The following is a 15,560-nucleotide window of genomic DNA, read 5'->3' as shown; positions in this document are numbered from 1 at the left end:
CTGCATTTCGGTAATTTAGACAAATTTGTCAACTGAAAGTCTTTTCTTTACATATAGAAAAGCTTCTGTAACTGAAAAAGTAAAGTTCTTGAATTAAGCAATTTATGGAAAATAATCCATTTCATATAAGTCCGCGGAATCAACGATAGGTTTACGATTCCTGTCGGTCCAAACAGTAAGTTCTCTAAATATGCAGGTTTACAGTCGGCAATCGGCACAATGGAGTTCAAACTAACTTTAATAGAGTTTTGTATTGATTCGAAACAATAGACGTGAAAATTGTGTGTTATTTTGTCTATAGAAAGATTATTTTCATTTTGAATGTTAAATTCAGTTTCGTAACTTGAATGAAATATTGTACAACAAATGACTAATAGCAATACAATTAAATTTTGATTAGTGCTGTTGTGAATATTATACGTATAGTTTTCCTTTGTCTATCGTTAAGGAATTGTTTGAGAATTAAAAACACAAATCGCCGCTTACCTTGACAAAATGTTAAATGATCAAATTGTGGGTAGAGCTAAATAAAAAAAATGACTGCTTAAATTGTTTATTTAAGGATAAAATTGATACTTGACTTAAGATGCTGTTTTTGATTGTAATTAAAACTGATCCCATAATTATACCAATTCAGGCTTAAGCCTGTTGAAAAATAGACCGTTTTGTGTTCTGTACACTTAATTTAATATTTGCAGAATGGCGGAAGTAGATTTTATGTTTTTATTGCTTTTAAACTAAAATATTTCTCAATTCAACGAGACTTTTATAAGATAAGAAAACAGTTGCTATTTAGACGACTCGGCAAGAAGCTCTAGCTTAGCATTTACCTTATAGTTCTAACAAAAATAATTCAACATTAATAATAACTGAAGTAATGAATGCAGCATGCTTTGGTTAATTATTCCTTCTGTGGTTTTGTAATATGCAAATGCGTTGTAAGGATGTAGGAAGTTACGTCTAACTCGATTCATAGTCAGACAGACTTGGTGCTAAACTTCACATAACGATATTCATACAGTCTGTTATGTTCCCACACCTGTGCAATAGATGTATGTATTATATTATTCATAGAGATATATAGATGTTGGATAAGGACATTGACTGTTTGTCGCGAATACAAAGTATGTAGACCCCTACGTTAGTTTACATGTGATACGGTCTGTGCGCGAAGCAACAATTTATTCTAGTTTTACTAAAATCTATCAGAGTTTCATAAGCTTCAAGTATTCGTAAAGCATGACAATTATGCACTCTCTCAAAATATTTAAACTATCATATTACATATATATCGCAACGCATATGCACATCTGCAGTAGTCGTGTAAGTTTAGCCACTAGCGAAATTCGGTTGTATTTTCGTTGTATCTCCCCTGCCCCCCCCCCCCCTCTGTCCCCTGCCCCTTTCCCCGCCGCTGCACTCAAACACAATTTCGCCGGAATTAATTATTAAAACTTTTGGGAAAGCGGAAAATGTTTGCTGCGATGCGATTTTAAAATTATTTCTCAGAAATTCGCTACGATGTTTATCTTAGTTGTTGTTTGTTGCGTCTAAACTAGTGCTTACGTTCCGGACGAAATTAATTTTCTAAATGAAGTCAATATTGACTCTAGTGATGTTTGCTCTCGCATCATTCCGACTCCAATTGGCCATTTATTAAATTGATGGCCGTGAAATGCGACTCCTTGTGATGAGTAAATGTGCTTTACAGTTTATAGTTTCCAATAAAAGGGCGATCAGATGTTTCATTCTGTTACGGTATTGCGTCGTGGGCGGTTCTTTTTACGCAATGATAAATATTTACGCCGAGAGGCTTTCCTGGAAATGATTCAAAGGCTGTATCATGAAAATTACTTAGTTTAAAATGTAATTCTATGAAGTGTGTTGTTATTATTTTGGCTCTGAAGTTTTACGAATTAAACCGATATACAATTTGTGAATAATAAGCAGGAGATATTTAAATTAAATTTAAATAAATACAATACAATAATAAATACAATAAATAAATAAATAAATATTATAGGACATTATTACACAAATCGACCTAGTCCCACAGTAAGCTCAATTAAGGCTTGTGTTGTGGGTACTAGGCGACGATAAATATAATATTTAATAAATACATATATAGATAATAACACCCAGACCCAAGAACAAATAATTGAGTTCATCACACAAATATTTGCCCTGACCGGGGATCGAACCCGGGACCGTCGGCTCAGTAGGCAGTTACTTGACCACTGCGCCAACCGCGTCGTCAATAATAAATACTTAATATTGTAGCGTGCATAGGCCTGCCATTTTATTGGATTGATTTTTAATATCACTGAGAATACAGATACAAAATTTCAATGCGAAAACACGACAATTGTTAGAATATACAAGCACTAAATTCAGGATTTATGTGTCCTCACAATGTGTATCGGAATCAAAATAATATTGCAGGGGACGGCTGTAGTATCAAAAGCTTTTCGAAAGCTGCTTTCAGCTGGACTCCGTATAAGCCAAAGTGCTGCGTTCGCAATGGAATTATTTCTTACAAATGTGTACGGAAATTCCTATTTGAAAATGTATCGTCGCGATGGAAGGTCTCTATTGCATGCTTTTGTTGTACCGGAAATTTAAGCGATTCAAATATGAATGTGAAAAGTTTTAGCAAATTATAGTTCACGTATTTTGCAACATTCAAACAAGCTTTTAGTAGTTTGTAAATGTTTAAATCTCCATCAAAAATTCATCGTACAACACAGTTTGAATAAATCCAGCTTTTTCAATTTGTCAATAGAACAGCTTTACTCTAATAGTGGCTGAAGTAATATAAGTTGAGATGTAACAAGCAAGGCTAAGTGAAATAATTACAGTTCAAGTTTACATTGCAGCCGGCTAGAGACGGCTACGTGCGTCCGCAACTTGCTCGTAGACGCTCGTAGCTTCGTAGACACAGATTTACATACAATGTTTATCGTTGTGCAATGACTTACAGTTTCTTGTTTATTTTTATATTGAATACGTTTTCGATGTGATTGATCGTAGTGAATATAAAGTTGTTTAAAGTAAATAAATGTGTGGTCTCTTATGTCGAAATTAGCGGCACTAAATAGATTTTATTTACTATTTTGCTTAAATTTATAATTGAGATCTTAGCCAGATATGGGACAGGAAACTAAAATCTTCCTATACCTACCATAAATATTTCTTGATATTTCACTTCTGAGAATTTATACATTTTTTAATTACACTAAGCACTTGTAATTAAGTAATTGAATCATATATTTAATTACATGGAAATGTAAAAAGTCCATGTGTCATGCGTAACCATGGCAACCGCGCAGTCCCCAGAGATTCGCGGGTGGTTAATTGATAACACGTGTGAGCTTCACGCGCAACACCTGGCCGCGCCACAAGGTTAAACCTTCGCCTTGAATACTGGATCATACTTAATTAATGTGATGCAATTTCATTTGTACCTGCAACTGCACCTTCAACTATGCATTTTAATGAGCAACGTTTATTCATTGAAAATATTCAAAGTTTTCTAACAGGTGGCTGTTTTAATTTTTGGTACAAGAACGCATAACATTGCCTCTTCAAAGAGATGTTATAATTGAGATACCTTCAGCACCTTACAGTATATTACTTACGCGTTTCACAGTGGTTCAATTGTTAGAATTCTAATAAAGGATATTTATTTCGAAATCAATTCAAGTATTTGTTACCGGTATTATTAATAGAAGTGAAACACGTTTACCCGGCGGAGAAAACCTTTCAAAGATTTAGGCTTTGTTAGTGAATAAAACCGGTAGGGCTTGCGCTAGAAAAAGGCTTTCAGCGGCAAATTGTATTAAAAGTATCCACGGGGACTGGATGGATGTGAAGAACGCGGGTGGACTCGCCTCGGGTTGTTTTAAAGAATCTTGCACCCATCGGTATAGCCGTAAAACCTCTCAAAATATAGGATACTAGCGACCCGCCCCGGCTTCGCACGGGTGCAATGCTGATACTTAATACACTACAGAAAAACTGTGAACGTTGTATATAAAAACATAGCGGCCCTACCCGGCCGGCCGGTACCGCCGCAAACGCTACGTCCCGCAATTTTTAAATCTGTAATATCTTCGAAAATATTCACTTAAATCATACGTTGTAAAGGGCCATATAGACCTATATTAAATGAACAATGTATTCAAGGTATTTAATTGGTTAAGGATTAATGCTGTATTGGTGAGAATCGCTTCGAAAATTAGCTATTATTTGTCGTAAAAAGTAAATGACAAAAAAATGTTATTGTGGGTTATCCATAAGAGATAGACATATACCATCGCGGACTTTTTTGTAGACCTTTTCAATGTGTATAATACTTAGTTCGTGTTAGTACATTATTTTGATAAAACTCGTAGGGTTCAGCCTGCGTTTGCAATATAAGCGGAAAAAAGGTAATTTTTCACGACATCACATTAGAAACCTCAAAAATAACAGTACTTCTCTACTATTTAATGGATGTTATTATACATATAAACCTTCCTCTTGAATCACTCTATCTATTAAAAAAAACCGCATCAAAATCCGTTGCGTAGTTTCAAAGATTTAAGCGTACAAAGGGACATAGGGACATAGGGACATAGGGACAGGGAAAGCGACTTTGTTTTATACTATGTAGTGATGTCACTCGAGGACAATGCACGTTTCGAATGGAGGCTTTTAAAAGTTGGTTCAGAAGCTTTGGAATTGAGGATTAGCGTTTGAGTTTAGAGGTGACAGAAATTTTAATTTATAAGTTTAGCTCTACCTACCTATATATTGTAACTATATAGGTAGGTAGAGCGATAATTGTTAATTTATTTCAACACTTTTGGAAACAAATTGTTGAACTGCATCAATTTCGATAAAATTTATACGATGTATGAAGTAAACTTTTGAACAATAAATGTGATTGATTTATATACCTTCAGTATAGCTTAAGGAGATTATTTCTTTTCGTATTACAATATAATATTGTTTGAAGGTCGAATAATTATATCATAACATATTGTGATTTTCCCAACCATTAATACATAAAATTCTTCGCTTATTTCACATAAATTTTCTTGCATCATCACGAAATAATCGTGTGAAATTTCGCATTGGGGTAAATTTATGACACATGCACAGATTCCCACATGCGTGGCTCAGTCGACATTAATATTTGTCAAAATAATATATTCATATTAAAATAGTACCTAAATGGATACTTAGATTTCGATATACTTACCAGTAATCAGAACAAAATTCAATGTAATTTTATTTGTTCTTTTGCTACACTCCTAATTATAGTTTGTTTCAAATTGTCCGCCTAAAATAGAACTAAACGATAAAGCCTAAATACATACGTTTACACGGACTTTATTTTATTCGTGAAAAGGTTTACGAAGGTACGCAGTGATATTGAAACAATAAAGTAAATGTAGGTATTCCTACATTTATATATTTTGGGACCTCACCCAAGGCATCACATTGATTCAATACAAAAGCAACAGCATCATTAAAATTGTATTTGTGTCAAAATAAAATAAAAAACAATGATATGACGGGCGTCGACCCTCGTCCACATCCACTTGTGATTGAGCGTCGCACGGAAACTGTGACGGCCCGAAAGCCGGCACGAATCCGTTAACCCAATTTCCATAACGAAATAAGGGTTGACGGCCTGCAATTGATTCTATGTATTTTTAGGGTTCCGTAGCCAAAATGGCAAAAACGGAACCCTTATAGTTTCGTCATGTCCGTCTGTCCGTCTGTCCGTCTGTCCGTCTGTCACAGCCGATTTACTCGGAAACTATAAGTACTACAGTGATGAAATTTGATGGGAATATGTGTTGTATGAACCGCTACAAAAATATGACACTAAATAGTAAAAAAAAGAATTGGGGGTGGGGCCCCCCATACATGTAACTGAGGGATGAAATTTTTTTTTTCGATGTACATACCCGTGTGGGGTATCAATGGAAAGGTCTTTTAAAATGATATAAAGTTTTCTAAAAAACATTTTTCTTAAAGTGAACGGTTTTTGAGATATCAGCTCTCAAAGTCGTAAAAAGTATGTCCCCCCCCCTCTATTTTTATAACTACGGGGTATAAAATTCTAAAAAAAATAGAGGTGATGCATGCTAATTAACTCTTTCAACGATTTTTGGTTTGATCAAAGTATCTCTTATAGTTTTTGAGATAGGTTGATTTAACTGTAATTTATTATATTTGCTGCTACGGAACCCTTTGTGCGCGAGCCCGACTCGCACTTGGCCGGTTTTATTTAAATAGCTACTGCGACACGACGTCGATAACTGCCTGCATCGGCTACGTAATAGCGAACGATTCGACGCGCTTTTCAAAGAATTCTATTCAAAATCTATTTTAGAATTGAAAACGAGCGTACATCGAGCGAGCACGCCTGCCCAGCTATTATGTTTAGGATTAAAATATGCAGTGCATAGAGGGAACGCTAATGGCCCGTGATCCGACTGAGCGGCGTTTCAAGGAATTGTTAAGAGGTGGAAGCTTATCGATGCCAACTATGTGCTTGTGCAATAAAAGCAAGCAATGATTGCGTCGAGAGACAAGCTTGGATTTAATTAGAACGATTGAACTATTAATGAATATGTGCTATATTCATTTCCTTTTAGCACTTTTATGTCAGGTATAAACATATCTGTATGTAAATTTTGTTGATGGTTTATATATGAATTGAAGTTAAATCGGAAAGGGAAAGTAAGACGTAAGAGTTGTGACACTTTAATTTAGTAGTGCCGACACCTGGATTATCGTTGGATAGGTCTTTCAGAATCAACAAAGTCGCTGCCAACAAATTGAGTAAGTAATTCCTATATTCTAGTGTTACAAGTGTTTTTAGGCGGTGGTGATCACTTAACATCAGGTGGCCCACCTGCTCCTTTGCTTGCTCTTACATAAAAAAAAAATATAAAGTGCCGCCCACTCCGAAGAAATGTTAATAATAGATAATAAGTAGGCGATAACTTTCAGCGTCAGTAAGTCGGTGACCTTTGAGTTAGTAAGTTTTAATTCGTGCTCATTAGCGACTCGATGTCACACTTTTATAGGTTAAGAATATTTACGGACTTCTCTGATTACCCTCTCCCCGATTGGAAAGAATAAACATTCACTACTCTGCGTATATTGTTAAGATATATACGTAGGATATCGATATCTAAGCGTTATTAATAATATCGAAATATTGTGCTTCGCCTTCATGAATAAGCAAACTATTTCAAAATTGTTACCAACACAAGTATACAAGATATTTTGTTGAAGAATATTGTTTAATTCTTATCCGGATGCCGTGCTGACTCTGTTACATTCCCGAACAAAACTATCTCGCAACGTCGGATATTCGACAAAAGCTCTAATCGAGTGAACGGCTTGACTAATAACTGGCACAGTTCGACTAAGTATTGTTGTTCCGGAACTAATTGAAGCCAGTCGGTATTCTGGCAGTGAAATCCCGATCGCTATGATAAGTTTGACGTAATTAAACTTTGGATTGGATGGCTGGATGCAATGTGAAATAGTTCATCTCTATGTAACGTGGTAGCATTATGCTTGACAGCGGGAGATAATAAGCGTCGTATGATGAAGCTTTACCTATTACTGTACGATGATGTGATGATGAAAACTGTTCGTATTTAGCGAAGTCGATAGGAAAGCGTGGGGCTTTCGCCTGGCAGCAAGCTAAGATGTGAACTGAGATGGTACATGTCCCCCTAGAAGGCACGCGTTCACTCTTCCCTTGAAGACCCCTAGATTTTACTTGTCGGGAAAGTACGCATCTTTGGCGCTCTTTTTTTCTCGAGATAAACGTTTGATTTTGTCACTATAAAAGTGGTTTATCGCAGATAAAACCAAAACTAAAAGTAATTACACAAAATGCTCTGACAAATATCTTGCAAATGTTTTAATATAATTGTTTATGAAAAAAAAATCATAATAAGTATTACCATGTCAAGTAGAAAACGTAAAAGTGTGAAAATTAGAGCTAACTTGGTGATTTTTTTTTATCGAGTAAATTTTAATATTTTATGTTTTTGATTAAACAGAATCGTTGAACATATCATCTAGTTTGATATATATTTTATTTTTTAGATTTGGTCTTGCACATTACACGTATCATCTAATAGAAGATTGGTTATTTTGCTTTATGCGCCCCCTTAAGGTAGATTCTAATGTGGGTTTTTCTTAAGTTTTTTAAAAGAGATTTTGATTGACACATCATGCAGTTGTTATTTTTTAATATAACGGGTGTAATCGTTAAGTGTGCACAGGTGATTATTCCGTAATTATTGCAGATATCAAAAAACTTTAAATTGATATTGAAAGTACTCAACCTAATGAGTGAAATCGCAATAATAATTTTTGAAAAATAAAACCTGAAATATACAAAAAATGTAAACAGTAAGGGGTTAGTTTTGTGTCGTGTTGTCTATGGAAACGGTTCTTTTTTAAACTAATAAGAAAATCAATTGAAAGAACTAGAGCAAACTCATAGAAAATTCCATATTATATAATAATAGCATTGACGTTTATAATAGTTTTAAAAGAAAGTATGAGGTCAAGTATGATGATGAATAAATAATCATTTCTCTGTTAGTAGCAACCTTGGATAATGAATTGAAGTGTAACTGTAAGTGTGTTAATGTTATTAGGTCGGTCGTATTAGATCGAAGTTTAATATGAAAATGATTGGATTGCACTTGATTTACAAATTAAATATTCAGTATAACTTACTTTCACTTGGTTGTAAACAATTTTCATGTAAATGTACAGTGGGTACATTTAATTATATATAATTGCGATTGATGTCTCCAATTTTCGTATGGTCAATTTAATTGGGCTATAAATTTCAATAATAAAGAACATATTTCTCGTGTTTGTCTTTTCATAATTGATTTTAATTCTAATTTAAATCGAAATATATTTACTTATTCACGCGACGCTATGAATCATATGTTACATTCTATAATTATTTACGCTACTCATTTATATAAAAAAAAGATGTGTGACTCTCGGAGACTGCCGCGGAAAAGCTATTGCATAGCATAAAAAGTATCACCGCTTTGCCGGTCGGTCGGAGTGGGGGGTGTTAGGTTATTTCGTTGCGGTCGCCGCGCTCAAGACCCGCGATAGAAGCTATGCAATAGCTTAAAAGAAATATCAGAACTTTAGGATTCATTCGATCCTAATACAATCTATCCTCATAATAAACTATACTGTGAACTGTACTGTAAACAGTCAGAAATCGGCCACAAATCCCTCAGTTTGAACTGGGATAAAAGCAATCGCATCACTAAATATTTGGACGCACGGCAAATCGGCCGGCGCTTTTACATGCACTTTACTTTATATATTCTGAATCGATTTATGTCAATATGTTCTGAATGTTTTAAATCGTATGTTCAACCAGTTTAATAAGATATAATTTACTTTGGTTTCTGTCTAGTTTTGGTTAATCTTATATAACTTAGGCGTTGTTTGTCAATACAAAATTAGGTAATAATGTGCTAAACTAGTATGTAACTGTTGGACATAATTACATCTGCAAACATACATCCTACACAAGTCGTATTATTTATGATATGTGAGAACGATAGAGTTTCCAAGAAACAGAATAAAGCTTTTTGTACCGTTCGCGATAAGCAAGCTTGTTGTTGTATTGTTTCATTAGAAAAAGGCGCGTAATTATCCGCCCATCTTGAGACGTTTACGTAGAATTCATTAAGGTGACATATTTAGACACGAGATCAATGATAATCATTTTTACATGTGTTGTGTAGGTAACTTGGCTTTATAAAATTAAATTTTCTTTTAAAAAGTTTATAATATTTAGAAGGAAAAGTAATCAAATTTGAATTATCTTCTTCTTTATCTCCTAATTATCCACGAGATATTAGTATATTAATATAATATTAATTGAATAACGTATATGTATTGTATAAAGTTGTGTTGATACTTTTCTGTTTGATCATCTTCTATAGTTACACGTAAATAACTAGGTATTTATAGATAATTGACTCCCTTTGAAGCTAATTGAATTGTGTTTACTAGTTTTGCGGGATTAATCGACCTGCGCCCGCTGTGCGAACACTTTATTATTTTATTACAACGGTGCGACGAGGTAAATGGATCTGTTTTTATGTTTCGATAATTTACAATTGAATCGAGTTATTGCCGGCACTCAGGAATAATGTAGCTTCCCAGCCGAGAGCGAACTTGTAAATAGAATTATTAGTGGAAACTAAAGTACATTTTTAACTTGTTTTTAGTTGAGATAGAAAAAATATCAAAGTTTGTTTTTAAATAATTTACGTCAACTGTACTAAATCTTGAACGAATACAGTATTGAGTTACATTCGCAACAACGGTCGCTCCGTTACGAATGTATTTCGGTGCACGATTAAATTGTCTGCATTAATAGCCGCAGTTGTAGAACACATAGTAATCTAGTCTAGAATTAGACCATAGCCTACTTTTTAAATAGAGCCACGCGAACTATTTTTATGTGGGTACGTTACCTCGCTGATGAAAATTGTTTATAACTTATGTGATATTGCAACGGGAGATAGGTTTCGGGGAGCGCTGCATAATTCTGGTTACCAACGCGGAATAGTTAGACATTACTCGCTCAGGTATTCATGTCAATGAATAGCTAGGAAACAATTTTGCGCGACACTCGACGTTCGACGGTACAGTTTAACATTGTTGATCGGATGGTTAAATACAAAGCTATGTGTAACATTTTATATGGAAATATTATTATGAACATGTAAATATTGAAGAGGATGTTTATATTAACGAATATATATTTATTCGCAGTCATAATTATAATATGACATATACGCTATAATGTGATAAGAAATTCTTTGGAAGCATACAAATTAATGAAACTACACAAGTAAATCGTATTATTGTTCAAGACATCGTCTCTTTAGTGCTGTCATTTGGTAATGTAAGTCGAAATGCTCTAAAATGAGCACAACAAAGGCAAGGTCAGTCCCATAAGAGGAGGCCCCTAGTCTACTGTAGTGAGTTTCTCAATGAGAGTGGAAAAAAACTAGAACATATTGATAATGTAATTCGCTTATACTGAAACGCAAATCGTTGTAGTAGAAAATTATGTACATAAAACAAAAATCGACCATGAGGCGAGATTAGAATTATATTAGCCAGATAAAAGAGAGTTTGACCTCATAAATTGTCTCCTAGGTTTGAAACAGTTTACAAACGACAATACGTCGCTTGTTTACGCATCGCCCTAGTACATTCGGCGAGGCCTATGTACACAAACACTGAATTACGTATTATCGCCTTAAGGAGGTTATACGCGAGAATAATATTTTCAATATTTTCGCCCAGTGTAAAGTAGTGTGTGCAGAGATGATAAACCTTTTAAAATAATCATTTGTGACAAAAAAATGATGAACAGATTTTCATGTAATTAGCTGCTATGATAGTTGAAAATACCTTTTATCTCGGATTCTAGGATATGTACGGTGAGATGCAGATGCGACGCCGACTGGCTTGGCTTATTTACATGTTAATGGAATAAGAAAAATCTTATTTTCATCCAGTCAAACAATGGAATACTTGAAATATCTCTGTTTTATTTTTTAAATATTTTTACGAGTCTAGTTTGACTTATTATTAATTATATTATTTTTGTCGACTAACATAATTCTTAAGAAATTTTTAAGGAATAGAAAAAAAATCGATAATGACGTGGGATTCGAACCCGCGTCTTTTTCAACATAAAGCTTGCACTGATGAAAATGTAGAGCTGCTCACTAAGGAACTTTATTTTTATTTTTTAGTTTCAGTAAAATCTGTAATTTCAATATCTCACTTCAAAGCGCATCTCACTATATTAAAGCGAACACGTCGCAGTGCATTATTCTCAATTACCTACGAAATCCGATACGCGACTTGGTCCTTTTAATTTATACTCCGAGAGGTGCATTTGCATCAACGCTGTGACCTATTAGTGAATCCCCTTCATCCAATTGGAGCCCAGTGACATACGCGGAAAGCTTCTCGATCCAACTAACGAAGTAACGTGCACTCTGCTTTATCCCACACTTTTAATCCTGCATACGAAGTTAGCATCCATTTTCCACTAAATAAATAATTTAGTTTCGCTTTTAAACAAATATGCATGTGCTGTTTTTTTTCTCTCTCGTGATGCTGCCGGACTGAAAGCGGGACAAGGTTATTTAATAAGTTTATACTCGTATTCATTGGGTTTCTGAGTAAACGGGCGACTTAACTCGATGAAAACTAAAAGCTAATTAAAAACGAAACGTACATTAAAGTGAATTCAACACGCTGCTACTTAATCTATTTGATTTTATATACTAAAATTTAATGAAATCAGACTTATTTTTTTAACTGTTATTTTATCAAATAGAGTCTGAAATACTTCTACCGACAAAGAATAATATACCTCTTCAGTTATAGTTTTAAAAGAAATCAATATCTTAAGTATAATAGTATACAATGTATTAGATAAAACAATTTGTTCACGATAGTGTGAGGAAAAAAGTTGAGCACGTCTGGCCACTAAGACGGCTTGTATTACGGTCAACGCGCTTTGGATCAAGCAACTCTTTTTAGGGCGCGCCTACGTCACTGTGTAAATCTTCATACGGATCAGCCGGAGCGCCGAGACCTGTATGCAATCACATGTAATTAATGTACGGAATACTGAAATTAGGCTAGTTTACAGTCGTAACAACTTTAATTGTTTAGAGGTTAAAATTGAATATGCGTCTCGAAATAGAACACGAAATATCGACGTTATCGTAAAGTAACCAGTGTGGAACTTGATCGACTTTCTTAATTAAATAAATTATAAACGCAGAACTGTTAAATTTATTTATCGTTCAAGAAAGTTTATTACACTTTCGATATTTTCAATTGAATCCCCGCTGTTTACAAATTGCAGTTAGACACTTTGTAGCGGTTAACTCGGTGTTTTGAATTCTGACATGGCTCCTGATTATAGTCTATTTTTGTATGGGTTACTTTAAAAGTATAAAATTTATAAGTTTAATAACTTCCCATTGTGTAAGTGTAAATATTAATTATGTGAAGTGAAGATTACAAAACTGAAGATTATATTTTTAAGTACTGTTAACTATTGACCTGTTATTTAATCACATAGAAGTCTAGTTAAACAACAAATGGGTAATCGGGCGGCTAACATCGATTCGTATTTAACGAACGATAATCGCCTTATGTAAGGGAGATTATTTGACGTGCACACGATGTTATGCAAGAGATTCGCTTCAATAGATTTTCATCTGTAAGTATAGATTATAGACCATCAATTAAGTTTGCAAATTTAGTGGAAATTCAATGAATGTTACACAAGAGATGTTTAATGAACTTATAAAAATTACAACTTCATTGATTCAACTGTTCAAATTCAAATTCATTGATGATAATTTTCAATCATTATTTCAGTAATGTTATTTGAGACGCGTTCCTAAAATTAGTGTAATTACTTTTGTATCTGATAAGATATCATCGAGATCAGTACATTACGTTCCCACTACAGAGACACGGGTCTCCTATGAGGGTACAGGCTATAATCCAAACAAATCGATTGAATTTAAATCCGCCTTTACCATACAAAAGTTGCATTAGTTCCAAGTCAGCACCTCCCATGGAGATCCCATAGGAAATCATCTGCAGTCGGATCCGGGTAAGCGTTGATCTATGTTGTTGTTGTTGCTGGCTTTCGATCTATCAATGTGTGTAAATTCATGTTTTATGGTGCAATTTATAGAGGGTACAATTTTAAATAAACGAAGAATCTGGTCGAATAATTGTTATAAGTGATTTTAAATGTATCTACCCAGTTACTTTTTACGCAGAAATTGCCTATAAAATTTATAAGAGTATTCAAGGAAAAACTAATAAATATTATAAAGCAATAGAAGCACTTGTTACGTTTTTCAGCGAAGAAACCTAAGTATATAGTATTAATAAGAAAACTTGTAAAATATATACTTAATATTATCTTTTTCTCAGAGCAGGAAGTACTAACGAAGGGCGTAGAAATTCTATCGTTAAGTGAGATTGGAACCCACATGTTCCGTGAAAGCGCAGTCTTCTACAAATATCTTATGCTATAAGTGGGGAATTATTTTACATTTTATTTTCTCTACTAGTCTCTAGTGTACCTAGTTACATATATTGTTTATGTAATGCTTTTCATACTTAGGTACTTTTAAAAATGTTCACTTTATTAGATATATTTTTTATTCAAATTTAACAATCACTGTAACTTTGGTTATACAACTGAACTTGAATCAAAGAAAAATTAAAAGAGCCTTTACATAAATTCTTAGAAAAAAAATATCCTTATTTTCGGAACAAAAGGGTTGAATTTTTAAAAGAAATTTCGAAAGGCGTGAAGACGTATATACGAATGAAAAGGCAACAAACAAGTTGTGAAATCGGCCACTTTGTAAAGTCTTTGTAAGGGTTCATACGACTTAGTTATAATTATAAAAATGTTTATTCCGTCCATTATAGTCCAGTACCTATATTTCGTTCAGGTTTTACAAAACAGGACACGACGTAACAAAGTTTCATTTCAATTGTATTCAAAATGCTTCAATGAAAATGGAATCAAGTTAATTTTCATACACGTAGATAAGTCAAAATGTGACCTCCATGTTAAGCACCTTATAATCAAGTTTACTGAAAACAATATGAATCTCAAAAGTAGTAGAAAATTAATTAGTTACATATATATTATATAATGGGTTACATAGTATTTCCATATATTTGCAAATAAGCAACAATGAGCCGCGGAACATTTTAGAATCGATTCGCAATGCCGAGTGAAATCGATTATTCGGTTATATGTCGCTATTTACGCTTCAAGGTAACACGTTTTTCGTGTTTATTTGATTGTTTTACGTGTCTCAGGACAAATGAAAATAATTAATTAGAATTAATAAATATAATGACGTATGTAATTTATTTCCTGTCAATATACCTAGTCGTTAGCTATTGAGATTAATACTGAGGGCTTTTCGAAATACAGTAGTCTTCTAAAAATACGTTAGCGGTGTAAACAGTATTTTTTCTATGAAATAAAAGGATCGGTCGTAGGCAGTGGAAATCTTTGAAGGAGGCTTTTGTCCAGCAGTGGTTGCCCGCGACGACGACGATGACCAAATGATTATTGTCAGTTATATTTGTAAGTTAACATTCTTACTACTCAAATATTCCAAATATAATTTGCAAATAACCATCGGAGCGTGTTTTACATGATTTTATTTTGGTTTCATTCGACGATACATATATATTCCACACATATAAGTTCTAACTTGCCAACAATACGAGCTCGCTCTTTGTGCGAAACCTAAAAATTGTAAGCTATTCGAAAACTATAATTGAAACGTCTGGGAATATCTCAAGGCAAGGATGTGAGAGGATTCTTATGTTTTGTTCTTTTTTATTGTAGTGCTTTAGTGACATTATTAGAATAAATGACGTATGTATATAGT

The 15,560-nt window shown here is 33.8% G+C and overlaps 1 protein-coding gene across 1 annotated transcript in view; it reads left to right on the top strand.

Annotated features, from left to right (window-relative positions):
- Window positions 1–15,560, top strand: part of LOC149911407 (uncharacterized) — a 123,411-nt gene that overhangs the window by 97,946 nt on the left and 9,905 nt on the right. The window lies entirely within an intron of this gene.

Source organism: Colias eurytheme, chromosome 1 (assembly GCF_061535395.1).
Source record: "Colias eurytheme isolate Ceu_HAF_F1 chromosome 1, ilColEury1 Martin Lab GWU primary, whole genome shotgun sequence".
In the NCBI taxonomy this organism is placed as follows: domain Eukaryota; kingdom Metazoa; phylum Arthropoda; class Insecta; order Lepidoptera; family Pieridae; genus Colias; species Colias eurytheme.
Note: the sequence above shows the minus strand (reverse complement) of the source record. Positions and strands in the feature narration are given on the sequence as shown.